The sequence below is a fragment of the Sciurus carolinensis genome, chromosome 6, assembly GCF_902686445.1.
Source record: "Sciurus carolinensis chromosome 6, mSciCar1.2, whole genome shotgun sequence".
NCBI classification, from domain to species: Eukaryota; Metazoa; Chordata; class Mammalia; order Rodentia; family Sciuridae; genus Sciurus; species Sciurus carolinensis.
Genome location: NC_062218.1, coordinates 97,092,465 through 97,100,589, shown reverse-complemented (window position 1 = coordinate 97,100,589; position 8,125 = coordinate 97,092,465). Strand labels below are relative to the sequence as shown.

At 44.2% G+C, this 8,125-nt stretch overlaps 1 non-coding gene across 1 annotated transcript; it reads left to right on the top strand.

Annotated features, from left to right (window-relative positions):
- The first annotated feature begins 7,197 nt into the window (after positions 1–7,197).
- Positions 7,198–7,301, top strand: LOC124987810 (U6 spliceosomal RNA). The gene has a single exon (XR_007109318.1). It is a non-coding gene; the product is annotated as a U6 spliceosomal RNA (small nuclear RNA).
- The last annotated feature ends 824 nt before the right edge of the window (positions 7,302–8,125 follow it).

Below are 8,125 nucleotides of genomic sequence, written 5' to 3'. Positions count from 1 at the left end.
CATCTCCCTGCAATTACTTCAGCTCTGTGATTCAGCTGAAATTCTCTGGAATTACAGGCCTGTTGACTATATTCTCCCTAAAATAATTATCCTTCATCTATGTTAGGATCTTCTTTCTAAAATAATCACCCTTCATTTAGGTTATGATATAGCACTGAGGGACCTGAGGGATTGGCTGTCAAGGTAAGTATAGGGAACCACTACTCTGTTTAGGGACCTCCAAGCCTGAGAACTCCTGTGGATGCTGCTCATAGCTCCAGTCCTCCTGCAGGCCCACAGAAGTACTGTGCCGTGTCATTTCCTCCCCAGTATTGACTCCTGGAAAACTACTATTCTACAAAATCCTGATCGAAGATCATTTCTTTTCTGAAGACTTCCCTCTCCCTCTTCAGGCCTAGCAGATCATTTCAGTAGTGAAATATCTCCCATAAAACAAATTCAAATCCAAATGACCTCACTGATGTTGGGTGTGATGGGGCACGCCTGTAATCTCAGCAACTGGGGACGCTGAGGCAGGAGGACTGCAAGTTCGAGGCCAGTCTCAGCAACTTCGCAAGGCCCTAAGTAACTTAGTGAAACTCTGTCTCAAAATAAATGTAAAAAGGGCTGAATATGTATTTTAGTGGTAAAGCACCCTTGGGTTCCATCCCCAGTACCAAAATACAAACAAACGAAACACGTCATGTTGTAGCTGGCACGTGGTCAGGGCTCAGAAAATGACAGCTCTTAGAGTGACAATGGCAGTAATCGCACTTTTTCAGTGGTCTGTTAATACATTGTGGATGTATTAGATTGTAATAGATTGTGGACTCCTGAAGACAAGGGTTACAGTTGAGTCGTTGCTATATGTATAGTATCCTACCTGGCTCGGTAAGTACCCAAAACAGGGTAATAAATGTCAATATCATCATTAGGACACTTCAAATAATATTAACTGGTCTTTAATGAGTGTTAACCATATGCCAGGCACTGTTCTAAGCAGTTGACCATGATTATCTTACTTAATCTTCACAACAGTCCTATCATCCCCATTTTGCAGATGAGCAAACTGAAACTTACTGAGCCTAGACAATTTGACTGTTAGTTACACTATAAAAAGTGAGGAGTGGTACAAGCCTGCAATCCCAGTTTCTGGGGAGACTGGGGCAGGAGGATAACAAGTTTAAGATCAACCTGAGCAACACAGTGAGATCAAATTTCAAAATAAAAGGGCTGGGGATGTAGCTCAGTGGGTTCAACCTCTACAACTATAAAACGGGAAGAGGGGTGGGGCAGGGAGAAGTAGAAGAAGCAGGAGGAGGAGGAAGAGAAGTGAAGGTGGATGAAATCCCGACTACTCAGAAGCCTCAGGAAGGAGGATTACAAGTCTGTGACCAGCCTTAGCAAATTAGTGAGACCCTCAGCCACTTAGCAAGGTCCTGTCTCAATATTTTTAAAAAGGGGGCTGCGGGTGTAGCTCAATGGTAGAGTTCTTGCCTGGCACGTGTGAGGCACTGGTTTCAATCCTCAGCACCACATGAAAATAAATAAATATAATAAAGGTATTGTGTCCATCTACAACTAAAAAAAAATATTTAAAAAATTTTAAAAGGACTGAGGGTGTAGCTCAGAGGTAAAGTGTCCTTGGATTCAATACCCAGTACCTAACCCCCACTGCCCAAAAAAGAAAAAAAGAAAACCCAAGGGTGCAAGGGTGTTTCCTTGGGAACAGACTAACTCAGAAGAATGTGAGGTTGCATGTGCTTCCTTTTTCTCAGACAGTTTCCCCCAGCTCCCAACACCCCTAGCCTGAGTTAGGGGAGATGGTACCTGACTGACAGAAAGGAAACAAAATTAGTAGGCAGCAGTATCTCTGCCTCAGGAGACCAAACAGAGGGGAAGAGGGAACCAGGGAGTCACCCCCTCCCTGAATTCAACCTTCAGGGTCTGATCTCACTCAGGAGGGTCGTGGTCCAGGGATGCCAACCTTGATGGAGATAAAGCTCTCCTGTGAATAGGTGAATGAGTCTGTTTCTTGTCCTGTGAGCCGTCTGGGGTGGGTAGTGGGCCTACTTGCCCATCTGACCTCAGGGCCAGGTTCCCAAAGTTCTCTGCCAGTTGCTCAGCCCTGATTCCTCAAGCTCAGTTGGTGGCAGAGAGTGAGAGGGAAATTTTAATTTATATTTCTCCCTTTGATTCAGAGTCTGGGCAGCTATTTTGACTGCTTCACTGGAATTTTTTTAATTTTGAGTTTCATTTTCTCATTATGGCTTGAAAATTAAAATCTCTCTGCCTTGGGCAAGTGAAGGCTGAGTGAGGGACGGCTGCTGCCACCACACATTTCTTATTTAAGTCAATTTGGAAACACCGAATGCCTTCTCCCAGGGCAAGTGACCGAAAGAAGAGGACAGGGCAGATTTTAACCTCCCTCCTTCCCACTGCAAGGGTCAAGGGCATTAATCCTCCCATTATTCCTGCAGGCCTCACTGACCTGGCCTAATCACAAAGTTAATAACACTCTGTGCTTATGAAGCTCTTACCCATGCTGATCCTCACAAGAGCTCTGCAAGGAAGGAAAGCAGGTATCCTCCTCCTCATTTTACTGATGAGGGCACCAAGGGCCTGACATATTTCACAGATGAGAGATGGAAGGTCCCTGGTGGGGGGATGGATAGTGGGTGGGAATGGTCGAAGTTGTGACCCTTCCCTTCTGTCCCCTTGCTCTAAGCAGACAGCAGGGCAGGACCTCTTCTCCTTGATCCCAGACACTGAATGGAGACTCCTCAGGAGCAGTGCATTCTAGGGCAGTTTCTATCTACTCTTAGAGGCCCAACTTCCTTATATTTAAAAGAGAAGAGCTGTCCTAGATTAGGCCTAAAGCCACCTTCTTGTGCTTGTGCCCAGACTCCAGGGGAAAGGAAGGCTATTACTCTCTGTTACTTTGTTCATCTCCATGTTTCTCACTGCCTGCCTTCGGTGGCCACTGTCCCTCCCTGTGCAAGCACATTCATTTGTCATTACCCTGTTCCTCTTTTCCCTATGCAGATTTCTCCTCAATTTGTTCACAAACTTTCAGAGGTAAATCTGGTCCATGTGGGGATCTTCCAGTAGAGTTCCTGAACATTCCCTTTGAAAATGACCTTAGGTGGCAGCCTGGTATGAGGTGGCTCTTGTATGGTCTCAAAGCCATAACAGCATATCATTTTTACTGAGCTTATTGAGAAGTGCCTGGGGGACTTCCAAGGTCTGGAACAGATTCCCTTCACTGGGGGACACAGGATGTAAAAATAAAGGCTGTGTCTGTCTCAAGAATTAGAAGTTGTGACTACCCTGTGGGTAAACAAAAGCACCAGCCTGCCAGGCACACATGGACTGGTGGAAAAGGAGATTTTGTTCCATCTTTGTTTCTATTGCCAGTTCCCTTGTGGACCTGGTAGTTTTCCACTTTCCTCTACTCCTTTATTATTATTATTTTATTTTATTTTTTGGTACTGGGGATTGAACCCATGCATGCTTTACCAGTGAGCTACCTCCCCAGTCCTTTGTATTTTGTATTTTTGGTGGTGCTAAGGATTGAACCCAGGGACACTTTACCATGGAGCCACACCCCCAGTTCTTTTTTATTTTTTTATTTATGCGACAGGGTCTTGCTAAGTTGCTGAGGTTGGCCTGGAACTTGTGATTCCCCCTGTCTCAGCCTCCCCTGTTGCTAGGATTACAGGCACCTGGCTCAGGTGCATCTCAAGCTGGGAAATTTGGGGCAATTTCTGGAATCCTCAATTTCCTCCTCCAATTTCCCCAATGGTGATTATCCCATAGTGTTGTTGCAGAATTAAATAAAGTACAGGGGGCTGGGGATGTGGCTCAGTTAGAGCACTTACTTAGTGTGCAGGAGGCTCTAGGTTTGATCCCCAGCACCACTCCTCCCCCAAAGAAAGAAAGAAAGAACGTAAGACACTTACCAAGGTGTCTGGCATGTTAGGCACTCAGTAAATGGTTACTGTTACTATTATCAGTATCACCATTATGGATGTTAATGCTAATGGGGGAATTATGAAGTAGGCATTGGAGACCAGACTTTCCTGTTTGTAGAGGCATTCAGTCACAGACAGTAGAGGAGAAAATTCCCAGGCAGGGTCTCCACTAGAAGCTGTCTCAGTCTCATGAGAGCCTAACCTTCCCACTCTGGTGCCATCTTGTTGACTCAGACATAGAAATAAAGGCTTTCATTTACTCGGGGCAGCTCACTTTATACTGGGAACAAACAGCATCTTGGGAAATTAGAGTCACAGAAACTGGGCAGAATCCCTCTCACTATCAGATAAAGGGGCCCCTGTTCTGATTCCTGTCAGTGGTAAGGAATGACGTTCAGGCTGCCACTGAGCACAAGCACCACGCCAGAAGGAACAATGGTTGGGCAGGTGCCAAGGTCTTCGGAAAAACTGAGGTTCCAAGAAAAAAGCTGTGCCTGTGAATACTGCCTTCCCCTTTGTGCCTCTTGCTCTTTACCCATGCCCTCCCCACCCCCTTTCTAATCCCTCCAAACCTCAGCACTGACAAGGAGGGTGGGATCAAGCCCAGACATTGTATGGTAGGTAGATGACAGCAGAGATACTGTGGGTCCTTTCAGAGGCAGCTGGTTTGGGTTATTAAGCCTCCTTCTACATCACTAGTTCTCAAGAACCCGAATGAAATTGGAGGAACAAGAAAATGGGGTAACAATTCTAAGATCCTGAGAAGGGAAAGTCCCAGCTATCAGCTTCACCTCACCCCACCTCTCCTCTCCAAATCCTTCCTGGTTCTTTTTTCTCTCCTCACTCACTCTTTTCATTCTCATTTTTCAGGAGAGTCTCTTTCTGTTTTCTCTCTCTTCTCATTTGTGTCTCTGCCTCACACAGAAGCAGAGGTTCCTGGCTTCTCTGATAGAGGCTTAAAGGAAAGCTTAGCCTGAGGCTGGAGTAGCTCAGGCTCCTTAGGGGCACATGGGGCAGGGGCCACATAGAAGAGGAAAGCAGAAATTGGCTCATAAAGACAGCAGAGACAAATGGAATGCGGTATTGATTGGGCTCTGGTGACTCACCACCTCAGGGGAGGGATCTGTGAGAGTGAGGTCATTGCTGGAGCTGTTGCTGACCCTGGCAGCTGCACCCCATGCCTGCCCTAAGACCTTTTCTTGCTTTGCTAGCTTCTTTCTCCTCCCCATTATAGGACAGGCTGGGGAAGAAAATTTCACCTTTGGTGACATTTAGATCCATAACATGCTTTTCTTAGACTGAGACCTTCCTGCCCACATCCTCACCTCCACCTCCTCTGCCTGTCTTGGTGGGTGTACTAATGTGCATGTGGGCATTCACTGTCTCACACATATGTGCACACTTCTTATACGTGTGTATGGCTCACGTGTATGCACACACACACACTCACACACACACACTCACACATACTCCCACCAGCCATCTGTTTCTGCTAGTTAGGGGAATCATATAAATGGGACCTCCAAACTGTGCTAGGAGACTTGGGGGTGGAGGGGGGGGGGTGATTCTCCCTGGGAATGATCTGAGGAAGAACCCCTGTGTGTTCTTATCTGCTAGCATCTTGATGATGTGCCTCCTGACTTCAGGAGCCCCTCCCTTTAGCCCAAGAAAGTCCAGCATTTGGGTAGGCATGTGTGTCTTTCCAATTTCATAAGTAGAGGAAAACTGGGACAGGATGAGGTTGGGGATGGGGCAGAGGAATATGTGGAGCAGAATAATTTGAGTAGGACCAGAGACTTTAGAAAATGACTCCAAGACAAATGTCACCATCATCCCCTCAAATGTATCTTTGTTTCTCTCTATATTTCAGGAAGTGAAAAAGCTAGATCTCACTTGGTAACTAAGTCTCAGGAATCCAACTTAAGCTGGGACAAAGGAAAGGTTCCCAAACATGAGTGTGAATATTAATACTATGTAAATTACATGCAAATTTATTGAGAGCAAAAATAAAAAGCTGGTGAGTCTTGAAAATGAACAATTAGCCTAAGGTGAAACCAGTGGAGGGTGAGGTGAAGTTAGTAATGAGGTGACTTCCAAAGTTTGAGTACAGGCTGTAGCCCACTCCAGTCCTGTGGAAATCTTAGCCTATCTATAGCTAGGTGGAAATGGTTCGTTTCAGCCATAAGCAACTATTGGCAAGTCTTTATCAAATGCCCACCTGGCACAGTGGCAAAAGTAGATTTTCTAAGAAGATAATGAAACTTCATAACACTCTTAATTTGCCCCTTCCAAAGCCTGCACTTAATCTCATGTTCATAATCTTGTGTTCTTTTTCTTAAAGAGGGTTCCCTAAATTGTATGATCTTTGGGCTCCACGAAACTTGGGTCCACCTCTAAAGTGAAGGAGATAATTGTGTAAGATGCTGACAAGCTCTCTGTTCTTAGTTTCATTAGCAGCCCTCCTTTGAAATCATCTCTATAAGAGATGTGTCTGTATGAGCAGCCTTTTACACCCTTTACTCTGGGTAGAAGAGGAACCCAGGACCTCCAAAGCTGTTCTATCTCCAGTTCTCCATAATTTTCTGCCTTGCAACTGGTGGAGGAGAATGAAAGTAGCTCCTGTGTTGTAAAAGGAATGTGACTTCCTGTCCAAACCCTGAGAATCCCAGGGAGCAAGAACCAAATAATAAACAATAAGGCTGGGGGTGTAGTTTAGTGGTAGAGAAGCTTTCTAGTATGCAAGTGTCCCTGTGTTGGATTCCCCAGCACCACAACAATAACAACAATAAATTCCATTTGGCCTTTGAGTTTTCAAAGGGAATGAATCACTTTATCTTCCCAACAACTCTGAGGCAGTATTAAGGGGATGAAACTAAGGTTCAGAGGTTGAATTACAAAAATAATAATAGCTCAGAAACACAAAGGTATTGTATGGGCAGAGATAATTACTCATATTCACTCACTGAATTTGCTCAACAGCTCTAGAAGGTTAAGTACTATTGTTAGCCTCATTTTAAAAATGGGGAAACTGTGGTCAGGGTGTGGCTTAGTGGTAGAACGCTTTCTTAACATGTGTGAGGCACTGGGTTTGAACCCTAATACTGAAAAAAAAAAAAAAAAGTCAGGTGTGGTGGTACATGTCTGTAATTCCAGCTATCCACAAGTCTGAGGCAGAAGGATAGCAAGTTTGAGGCCAGCCTGGGCAACTTAACAAGACCCTGCCTTAAAATAAAAAAATAAAAATGTGCTCACTCCAGCAGCACATATACTAAAATTGGAACGATACAGAGATGAGCATGGCCCCTGCATAAGTATGACTCACAAATTTGTGAAACGTTCTGTATTTGTAAGACTTCATCTCACTCCAATTAGAATAGCTATTATCAAGAATACAAGCAACAATAGGTGCTGGCAAGTCTGTGGGGAAAAAAGTAGCTCTCAGGTTGCTGGTGGGATTGCAAATTGGTGCAACCACTCTGGAAAGCAGTATGGAAATTCCTCAGAAAACTTGGAATGGATCCACCATTTAACCCAGCTATCCCACTCTTGCCTTATACCCAAAGGACTTAAAATCTGCATACTAGAGGGACATAGCCACATCAATGTTTATAGCAACTCAATTCACGATAGCTAGATTGTGTAACCAACCTAGATGCCCTTCAATAGATGAATGAATAAAGAAACTGTGGTATATATACATAATGGAATATTACTCAGTCATAAAGAAGAATAAAATATGGCATTTGCAGGGAAATGGATGGAGTTGGAGAATGTCATGCTAAGTGAAATAAGCCAATCCCAAAAAACCAAAGGCCGAATGTTTTCTCTGATAAGTGGTTGCTGATACATAATGGGGGGTGGGGAGGTAAGAATGGAAGAACATTGGATTATGTAGAGGGAAATGAGGGGAGGGGAGGGGAAGTGGGAGGAAAGATGGTGGAATGAGACAAACATCATTACCCTAGGTATGTGAATGATTACCCAATGGTGTGACTCTACATCATGTACAACCAGAGAAATGAAAAATTATACTCCATTTGTTTACAATGAATCAAAATGCATTCTGCTATCATGTATAACTAAATAGAACAATTAAAAAAGAAAGGAAAGAAAGGAAAAAAAAAAAAAAAAAAAAGAATCAGTGGCCAGCAAATTGGACTTTCTCTCCAGAT